This window comes from Megascapheus bottae, chromosome 8, assembly GCF_031878675.1.
Source record: "Megascapheus bottae isolate mThoBot1 chromosome 8, mThoBot2.hap1, whole genome shotgun sequence".
Lineage (NCBI taxonomy): Eukaryota > Metazoa > Chordata > Mammalia > Rodentia > Geomyidae > Megascapheus > Megascapheus bottae.
Window position 1 is genome coordinate 54,753,400 of NC_143516.1, and position 10,640 is coordinate 54,764,039.

General features: G+C 39.8%; 1 pseudogene; it reads left to right on the top strand.

Moving 5' to 3' along the window:
* Window positions 1–5,428: 5,428 nt before the first annotated feature.
* LOC150059951 (small ribosomal subunit protein eS26 pseudogene) lies at window positions 5,429–5,795 on the top strand (annotated as a pseudogene).
* The last annotated feature ends 4,845 nt before the right edge of the window (window positions 5,796–10,640 follow it).

Below are 10,640 nucleotides of genomic sequence, written 5' to 3' on the forward strand. Positions count from 1 at the left end.
TCTTTTTTTGGGCTGTACTAGGAATTTATATTGGCCATTTAATTTTATTGTTATGGTTTTATAAGGATATTATCTCTGTGTACAATAATGCTGTTTTTCTACAAATGAGTTATAAGTCATATGGAAGCATTTGTGTCTAAACTTCTAAAAGTGAAAATATTCCTATCATTTTCCATGTGAATTTGGAAAACTACTTTTTTCAGATTATAGTCTAAAGACTTATAGGAAGTCAGACAGGCTGTAATTTTCTTCTATCTCATTATATAACTCTTGGAAAATCACTTTTCCAATGGTTACAAAAGAACATTTATCAATGAATGAATATTTATGTTTTGCTTGGGGTATGATTAGAATATAGTTAAAGAAGCCTGGGTACCAGGCTTTAGTTAGTCATGAGGCTGAAATCTGAGTATTGTAGTTCAAAACCAGCCTGGCAAGAAAGCCTGTGAGATTAAAAAAAATGGTTAGCAAGCACTAGTGGCTCATGCCTGTAATCCTAGCTACTCAGGAGGCTGAGATCTGAGGATCTCAGTTCAAAGCCAGCCCAGGCACAAAAGTCAGTGAGACTCTTATCTCCAGTTAACCACCAGAAAACCAGAAGTGGTGCTGTGGCTCAGATGGTAGGGATCTAGCCTTGAGCTGAAGAGCTCAGGGACAGTGCCCAAGCCCAGAGTTCAAGTCCTATGATCGACCAAAAAATTATTTTTGATTGTAGAGCTGATATACAGAGAGATTACAGATACATGAATTAGGTCATGACTAATAAGTACAATTCTTTTCAACCATATGTCCCCTTTCATCACTCTCTCCTCTGGTTTTTCCCTCCTGTCTCCACCCACAAGATATCCCATTCATTTTCCATATATAGTCTAGTAACTTAGACTCTTATTGCTAATAAACCACCAAAAAGCCAGAAGCTGGAGCTGTGGCTCAAGTGGTAGAGTGGCCTTGAGGACCACCACCACCAATAACAGAATAATAAAAAGTCCAGGAACAATGCCAAGGTCCTGAGTTCAAGCCCTAGATCTGGAAAAAAATAAAAGAATACAGTTGAAGATATATAAGAGTATTGAGTTGAGCCAGGAGTTTGGTCTAGTGGTAGAGTGCTTGCCTAGCATGCACAAAGACATGGTTTCGATTCCTTGGTACCACATACATAGATAAAGCTGGAAGTGGTACTGTGGCTCAAGTAGTAAAGCACTAGCCTTGGGAAAGCTCAAGAACAGTGCTTAGAAGTGCTTAGACCCTGAGTTCAAGCCCCAGGACTGGGAAAAAAAGCAACAAAAAAGCAAGAGCCTTGAGCAAACATTGGCTGGTGCTCATAACATTATATGCCCTCTGTTAACATTCTCATTATCAAAGTTGATTTGTTTATCATTTTTCTCTTTGTGGAGAGTCATGGAGTACTTGAGACTAAACTCATAACCTACAAATACTTATAAAAAATGAAATAGCTTTCATTTATTAAAGGACAACATTGGAGCATGACATACTACTATATTACAGCTATATTAAATGCTTACAGCTATATTAAATGCTTATCCCAGACCAGGACAAGGTTATGTCTTTCCACAGATTAGATCATCTCCCCCTCAATAGTGCAGTCAGCTGGAATCCATAACCACCTCCATTTTACTGATGAAGGGTTTGGAATCTCAGGAAGTAAGTGTTCACCTAAGGGCACACAACTGGCAACTAATACAGAGAAAATACACAGGCATTAGAATCTGTGAATATTCAGAGTATGAGAAGACATAGGAGTGGGGGCACTGGTGGCTCATGCCTATAAATCCTAGCTACTCAGGAGGCTGAGACATGATGATTGCTGTTTGAAGTTAGCCTGGGCAGGAAACTCTGTGAGGTACTTATCTCCAATTAATCACAGAATAAACTGGAAGTGGCTATGGCTCAAGTGGCAGGGTGCCAGCAAAAAGAAGCCCAGGGACAATGCCCAGGACTGCCCAAAACAAAACCAAAAAAAAAAAAAGAAAAAAAAGGGGTGGGGCGAAGGAAGAAATAATAAGAAAAAGAATGGCTTTATTGATCCTTAGTTTCAGAGCACAGAAAGATTTGGGGCAGAAAAACTGAGTAAAACTGCACTATTGGTGGAAGTGTAAACTCATTCAACCACTATGGAAAGCAGTGTGGAGGTTTCTTAAAGAACTGAAAATTGACCTTCCCTACCAATGATCCCGCAATTCCACTCCTTGGCATTTACCCAATTGTTCAGGAACAAGGACATACTAAACCCACTAGCAGAATGATGTTCATTGCAGCATTATTTAGTATAGCAAAGATATGGAACCAACCTAGGTGTCTCTCAGTAGATGATTGGATCATGAAGATGTGGTACATTTATACCATAGAAATCTATGTTGCCATCAGAAAGAATAACATTGCCCCATTTGTAAGTAAATGGAAAGACTTGGAAAAAATCATATTAAGTGAAGTAAGCCAGACTCAAAGGAACATAGGCTCAATGATTTCCCTCATTTGTCATAATTAGTACACATCTAGGACTCTCCTAGCAGAAGATTACAGTAGTGCAAAACCTAGGTACATAAGATCATATAGGATGAGACTAAATGAAATGATCTCTAGGATATGGAAACAGCTTTATCTTGAGCAATTGTTCTTAATGTACTATGTTATTTCTCTTTTCCTTTGTTGCCCATTGGTTAATCTCATATTGTTACTGTATCTGACTTTGTTATCTGGTATATTGCATATACCTTTATTTGAAATAGGAAAGGGAAGGGGGAAAACAAGATGATTGGGAGGGGTGGGAGGAGGGAAATGGGGACAAAAACATGAGAAGGGGCTGGGAGTGGTGGCTCATGCCTGTAATCCTAGCTATTTAGGAGGCTCATATCTAAGGATCTAGGTTCAAAGCCAGCTCAGGCACAGAAGGACCTGAGACTCTCCAATTAACCTCTAGAAAATGGAAAGTGGGGCTTGGCTCAAGGGTAGGGTGGTGGGCTTGGCTCAAGGGTAATGTGGTAGCCTTGAGCTGAAGAGCTCAAGGACAGTGCCCCAGGTCGAGTACAAGCCCCATGATCCACAACAAACAAACAAACAAAACAAACAAAAACATGAGAAGGGGTATCAATGTGTGAGAAATAATGCACCTACTATCTGGGTAATGTAATTGTAACCCCTCTATATATTACCTCAACAATAAAAAATAAAATTAAAAAAAGAAAAGCTGAGCAAACAGAAATAAGATTATTACCATAATTGTTGTAGTTGGAGTAAATGACTTTTGAGTGTTATAGAGGTCCAGATGGGTTGTTGACAAAGTTTCAGAATATGCATGATCATTATGAGGTACTTGTATGGATTAGAAAGTGGATGAAAGACACTAATAAGAGATAAGTGAACTGGAACATCCCCAAAGGGCAAGATTAATGCTATAAAATGAAATCAATAGGTAAATTAGACATGTCATTCTCAAATGCCCTTCTGCAGAATATCAATATCCCACTAAGAAATTAAAATGCTGGGAATATTTTTATAACATGAAGAAAAACAAGCTGATAAATAACACTTCCTTTCTCTCTCTTACTTAAATTGTGTGTGCGTGTGTGTATGTGTGTGTGTGTGCTAGTAGAGTGTGAACTCAGGTCTTTGTGCTTGCCTAGTGGGTGCTCTATCACTTGTGCTATGCCTCAGCCCTTTTTTTGCCTTTATTATTTTCCAAATAGAGTTTTGTGATTATGTCCAGTGATGGACTCAGATTTTGATCTTTCTGCTTATTTCTCCCAAGTGACTAGAAAGACAGGCATATTTGTTGAGATAACAGCTTGCTACTTTTTTCCCTGGTTGGCCTCAAACTACATTCCTCATATCCTTGTATTCCTCCTGAATAGCCAGAAATCTAAACATGAATCACTATGCCTGTGCCTCAAAAAATTAAAAAGCAACTGGCCATACTGCCCAAATTGATAACCAAATTCAATGCAATCCCCATCAAAAGCCCAAAGACATTCTTTACTGAAATAGAAGACACAATCCAAAGATTCATATGGAACAAGAAAAGAATAGCCAAAACAATTCTAGGCAAAAAGAGCAAAGCAAGTGGTATTACAATACTAGACTTCAAACTCTACTATAGAGCCATAATAACAAAAACAGCATGGTATTGGCACAAAAATAGACCAGAAGATCAATGGAACAGAATAGAAGATCTAGAAATAAAACCACATACCTATAGTCAACTTGTATTTGACAAAGGAGCCAAAGATATATAGTGGAATAAACACAGCCTATTCAATTATTGGTGTTGGCAATACTGGGCAGGCACATGTAGAAAACTAAAAATTGACCCTAGCCTTTTGCCATGCACAAGCATTAACTCAAAGTGGATCAAAGACTTCAATGTCAGACTAGAAACCTTGAAACTGCTACACGATAGAGTAGGAGAGACACTGGAACTCATAGAGACAGGGACAAAATTCCTGAACAGAGTCCCAGGGTCACAACAGATTGGAGAGAGACTCAATAAAAGGGGCTACCTAAAAATAAAAAGGTTTCTACACAGATAAAAGTATAGCCACTAAAGTAGAAAGACAACCAACCAACTGGGAAAAGATATTTACCAATAATACATCTGACAAATGCTTAATATAGAGTATCTACAGGGAACTCAAGAAACTAATCCTCACCAAACCCAATAAACCATTCACTAAATGGGCAAGGGAACTAAAGAGAGGCTTATCAAAAGAAGAGGTTAAAATGGCAGAAAAGCACATGAGAAAATGTTCATCAGCCATGGTCATAAAGGAAATGCAAATAAAAACAACCCTAAGATACCACCTTACCCCAACAAGAATGGCCAAGATTTTGAACTCAGACAATGACAGATGCTGGCAGGGTTGTGGAGAAAAAGGAACCCTACTACACTGCTGGTGGGATGTAAGCTAGTTCAGCCAGTCTGGAAAGCAGTGTGAAGGTTTCTTAAAGAACTGAAAATTGACCTTCTCTATGATTCTGCCATACCACTCCTGGGCATCTATCCTGAACATCATTACACAAGATGTGATAAGGACACCTGCTCAGCTATGTTCATCTCTGCACTATTCACAATAGCCAGGCGATGGAAACAATAATCCAGATGCCCTACTGCAGATGAATGGATACAGAAAACGTGGTATATATACGCAATGGAATTCTACATAGCCAACAGACAAGATAAAATAATGGCATTTGCAGTGAAGTGGATGAATCTAGAGCAAATCATGTTGAGTGAGACAAGTCAAGACCTAAGGAACAAAAGGCGCATGGTATCCCTAATATGTGGCTATTAGATCCAAACAGTACAATGGCGGGGACTCAATATTTGTGTACCCAATGCTATGGACATGGTGCTGGAAATATACTACCTAAACATAAAAATCTATGACTTTGCTCTCTGGCCCTCGCTCCCAAGATGACGAAGAAGAGGAGGAACAACGACAGGGCCAAAAAGGGCCACGGGCTTGTGCAGCCTATTCGCTGTACAAACTGCGCCCGATGCGTGCCCAAGGACAAGGCCATTAAGAAGTTGGTCATTCGAAACATAGTAGAGGCCCCGGCTGTCAGGGACATTTCCGAAGCGAGTGTCTTCGACGCTTATGTGCTTCCCAAGCTCTACGTAAAGCTCCATTACTGTGTGAGTTGTGCCATTCACAGCAAGGTGGTCAGGAACCAATCTCGTGAAGCTCATAAAGACCGAACACCCCCGCCCCGATTTAGACGTGCTGGTGCTGCTCCCCGACCTCCACCAAAACCCATGTAAGGAGCTGGATACTAAAGGACTGAAGAAAAACTGACTTTTGGGGGAAAATAAATACAATGGAAATTATACTTTAAAAAAATCTATGACTTTATAGACATAATGTTTTATTACATAGATTAATATGTATCTATGACATAGAAATCCTCAGCCTAATTTTAATTATATTCTAAAATCTAAGTGCCAGTGATTGTAGAGATTCCCTTCTTGAATACTTGTTTGTTAAATACATCAGTTGAAATATGACATAAAAATCAATGTTAATAAATTCTTTAATAATAAAATGGAAAAAAATTAAAAAGCACTCATAGTTGGTATATAAAAATATAATCAGGAGCTGGGTGCTAGTGGCTCACACCTGAAATCCTAGCTACTCAGGAGGCTCAGGTCTGAGGATCATGGTTCAAAGCCAGCTCAGGCATGGAAGTCTGTGAGACCCTTATCCCCAATTAACTACTAGAAAATCAGAAAGTGGCACTGTGGCTAAAAGGGTAGAGTGATAGCCTTGAGCTGAAGAGCTCAGAGATAGTGCCCAGGGCCAGAGTTCAAGCCCCATAACCAACCAAAAAAAACCAAAACCCAATATATGTATATATATATATATATATATATATATATATAAGGACTGGGAGCTTAGCCTAGTGGTAGAGTACTTGCCTAGCATGAATGAAGACTGGATTTGATTCCTCAGTGCCACATACGTATAAAAAGCCAGAAATGGTTCTGTGGCTCAAATGTTAGAGCTCTAGCCTTTAGAAAGCCCAAGGACAGTGCTCAGGCCATGAGTTCAAGCCCTGGGACTGTCAAGAAAAAAGAATATCTATAAAAGAATAGAAATATTATTGTTCTTTCCTGAGAAAGAGCAATCATTGTTTGACTAGTTTGATTTGTGTGACACAATCATTCTTTTTGTGCTTTCCTGTCATATGCATTTTGGTGTTAATATAGTTATTCATGGTTGATGTGATAAAGGGTGTGTTTTGCTTGTCAATTGCACATCTCATTAACATATAAAGTACTTGCTATGTACTGGGCCCTCTCAAAGTTTAAAGACACAAGAATATTGGTAATTTCCTATGAATCTGTGGGTCATCTCTGTCTGGGTTACCTCTGCTGATCTTGGCTGAGTGTATTCATGCATTTGGGTTCAAAGGGTTTTGCAATGTTCCATTGCCAGGGCTTGTAAATGGGGGACTTGCAATATGAGTTAGTCCATGAGAGATAAGGGACACAGGAAGAAGTAGTTCAACTCACTGGGCAGACTGCAAACAATTGTTCCACATATCTCAATGACTCGGATAATTCACAGAACCCCGGAAGGAAGGAATGCTCTCTGCTGGAAGTCATTATGCATTGCAAGTGTGGTAAGCTGTGATGTAACTTTTCTATCTTTGGTCTGGTTTTCTGTGAGCTAACCTTTGGAAAAGATTTGCAGGCATGGTAATAGACTGAGGAATGTTCTTGGGCTTGTCCATGAAGAATAGGCAATATAATGGGATGTGTGGCTTAGTTAACTTCACGGGAGCTTCAGAGGTGACCTTCCTGGATCTGAGTCACTGGATTGGTGTCCTGGGAGAGAAGGTCTAATCTGAGGTTAGATTCCTTCAGCAGAGGGCGGTTTTAGAGGAGAGACAGCTAAGTCCTATAAATCATCCCCAGAACATGGGGACTGAGTGTTTAGATCTGGAAGAGGGTTAGAGCTCACCCCAGAATCCTCTAGAGACACTTTCTGTCCAATGGCTGGCCTTTGATTGGCTTCAACCAATAGAATGTGGTGGAAGTGATGTCATGCAACACCTTTCTGGAGCCCTGAGTCACTTACACCTTAGCAAGTTAGGCCTTCCATTATTTCTTGGGTACTGTGAAAAAATATGAGCTTTACTGGCTATTAGTGGTTCATAACTGTAATCTTAACTCCTCAGAATGCTGAGATCTGGAAAATGAAATTCGAAGACATCCCAGCTAGGGCTTCACTTAGCAAAATGTTAGAAGTGGTAGAGTCAAAAAGCTAAGGAACACCACCTAGGCTTTTGATTAAGTTCTAGTACCAGAAGCAAACAAAACCATGAACCTTTAGGCTGAGGCCATAGCTCAATGGTAGAGCATTTGTCTAAGCATAGAAGTTCAAAGCTCAAAACTAACCAAACCAACACCAAAACATCTCCCAAACAAGTCAACAAAGACAAAAAAGAAAAGGACAAACAACAACAACCATGAACCTGTTGGGCTAGAGACAATAAACTGTTCTTCATGGCATGACAAACACTAAGAGTGTAAGTATATTTGTTGTTTTCCTGATGCTTCTCTCCGGTCAAGTGAAAGGAAGTGAGTCAGGCGGCACCCAGATTGCAGGGAGCTGCATTTAAAGAATTCCTCCAGAGCAACTCTGAAAGTTTGGAAACCTGAATCCCTATGGCATGTAGTACTTAACGCCTGTTAGTAGCCCCAAAGGGATTTTGTCTTCCATAGCAAACCTGCTCAGCTTTTTATATTCCATGTAAACAACTCAGAACAACTGCCTGGAGTAAAAGCAGTCAGTGTCTCTATTTTTAAGATGTACAGAATTGTAAAAGTCAGAGAATTCCCTTCCAAAAGCAGGCTACTGCAAGCATGAACCAATCTAATAGGAAAGTAGTGTCTCAGAAGATTCTCTGAGAAGCCTGAGTCCAGTTTCAACCATAATGTTAAAAGATATGAACTAGGGATCAATTCTTAGGGAGAACCAGAAAATACATCTAAGTGTTCTAGTCCTAGGCAGTAAAACTGGTTCCTGCCAGGCACAATGAGGTAGACATACATCTCTAATCCCAACACTTTGGAAGCTAAGGAAGGAAGATGCCAACTTTGAGGCAAGTCTGGTCTGCATAGTGAGACTCTGTTTCCAAACAGACAACAAACAATCAACCTTGTATTTTAGTCAAGAAATAGCCCCTGGCCCACAGCAAGGATCCTAGCACCCATGCTCTGTTAGGTTCTTTCATTGGTTTGGATGGGTGACTAGCAGGGGTCTTTGATTCTTTCCCTCAGGAATGGTAGTGCCTACAGTAGCCAGCCCATCCCTGCCTTATCATTGTCTGTTGAGTACGTGAAGGCAGATGCTATCTCTTAAGCTTATCAAGAGGAGTTACTTGTGACTTGATTTAGCATATGAGATTCTGGACCTCAAACCCAGGGTCTTCCTTGGATAGGACTGTCATTTTGGAATGAGACTGGAAGTCTTTTCACGTGGAAATAATATGACAAATTTGTGGATTTATGGTAGCTTGCAATGAATAACCACATGACCTTTCTTCCCTGCATTGATCCTCTTGCCATTCAATTTTGCAGACCCTCTCGTCAGACCAGAAGTCTGTTTCTCTAGCCTCTGCATCCAGACTGCCCAAACAATTTGTTCTGATGATGAGGGCTTTTATATGATGTATGTAGAGGTGACATGGGCGGGGGTTACCATACCTGGATTTTTGTGACTGCCAGGACAGCAAGCTGAGTTAGCCAGGGAGGATGAATGGGACACAGGAAGAATAGGCTACACTCGTACCAGTTACTAGACACATGAGTGAGGCCATCCTACACTAGCCAACCACAGACAGATGCAAGAGCAAGGCCAGCAGTGATCTTCCTGGCTGGCCAGGCCTCTACACAGTGTAATGAGAAGCAATACAGTTGTTCAAAGCCGCTAGAAGTGCTTAGTATGTCCCCAGAGTGAGTTGCTACATCAATGCAACCCCAAATGTGGCATGCACTAATCAATAAATATTTGTTGAATGAATATTTATGGTGTTATAATGAATATAAAAATATCATAACTATTTATAAGAGGTCTGCCATCTGACGGAGTTTTGTAAATCACTGGATGAGTTGATAGGTTCTGAAAACTAGCAGGTGTGAAGATAGAATTTCAAAAAAGAGATAATCACAGAGGCAATTAAGGGAAGAGCAAAGTGGGAAAAGCCCAAATAGCTACTTGCCTCTACAGGCTGTTTCCCCAGCTGATAAGATCAAATCAGATTACGGGATGTGTAACCTATACTTTACAGGTTGAGTTAGGACTAGGTTACAAGATGATCAACCTATTATTTACAGGTTAAGCAATGTATAGGTTACAGGTTGAGTTCAGACTAGGTTACAGGAGGAATAGCCTGTAGATAATAGATAGAGTTAGGATGAGGTGATTGATTGAGAAGCCCTTGGCAAAAATGGTTGGGATCTCAGATTACACGCACATATATAATATAATATCTTGTGGATAGGACTTCACTCTAAAGAGAAAGTTCATTTATATTTCATATGTACCTTGTGCACATAGCTTGGAGGTCATTTTATTTAATATTTTAATGCATCTATAACATTATATGAGGCTATAGGAAGAATTTTCTCTCTCACCAGAGCACTTAAGAACAGGATTTCTGAGGATTTTAGATTTTTGAGTTAGAGATTCTTAACCTGCACCTTCCAACCTGTACATTAAACGCAACAAAAAAGAGCTTAAATTTATGTTTTCCATTCTTTCTCGTTTGTAAATAAAAAAGAACAAAAGAAACATAGTGAAACTTACAGGACAATATGCAAGGTAATGCATAAATTTAATGGAATCTACAATAGAAAAAGAAATGTTAATTCCTGGTTTAAACAACTGCAAAGTTGTAACAGTGAATGAATCATGTAGTTGGACATAAGACATCTTCCTGAAAGGAATATGGCTGAATTGACTGAAGTTAGACTAAAGCCTCAAGCTGGCACAAATGATGGCGTTAATGCACTTACCTTGCTTTGTCTTGGGAGGCGTCGGTGTCGAAAAGACAGTAAATAGCTCTGGGGTTGTTAATGTCAGTGTCCTCTCTCTTTGTTGCTGTTGGTCATGGGGTTT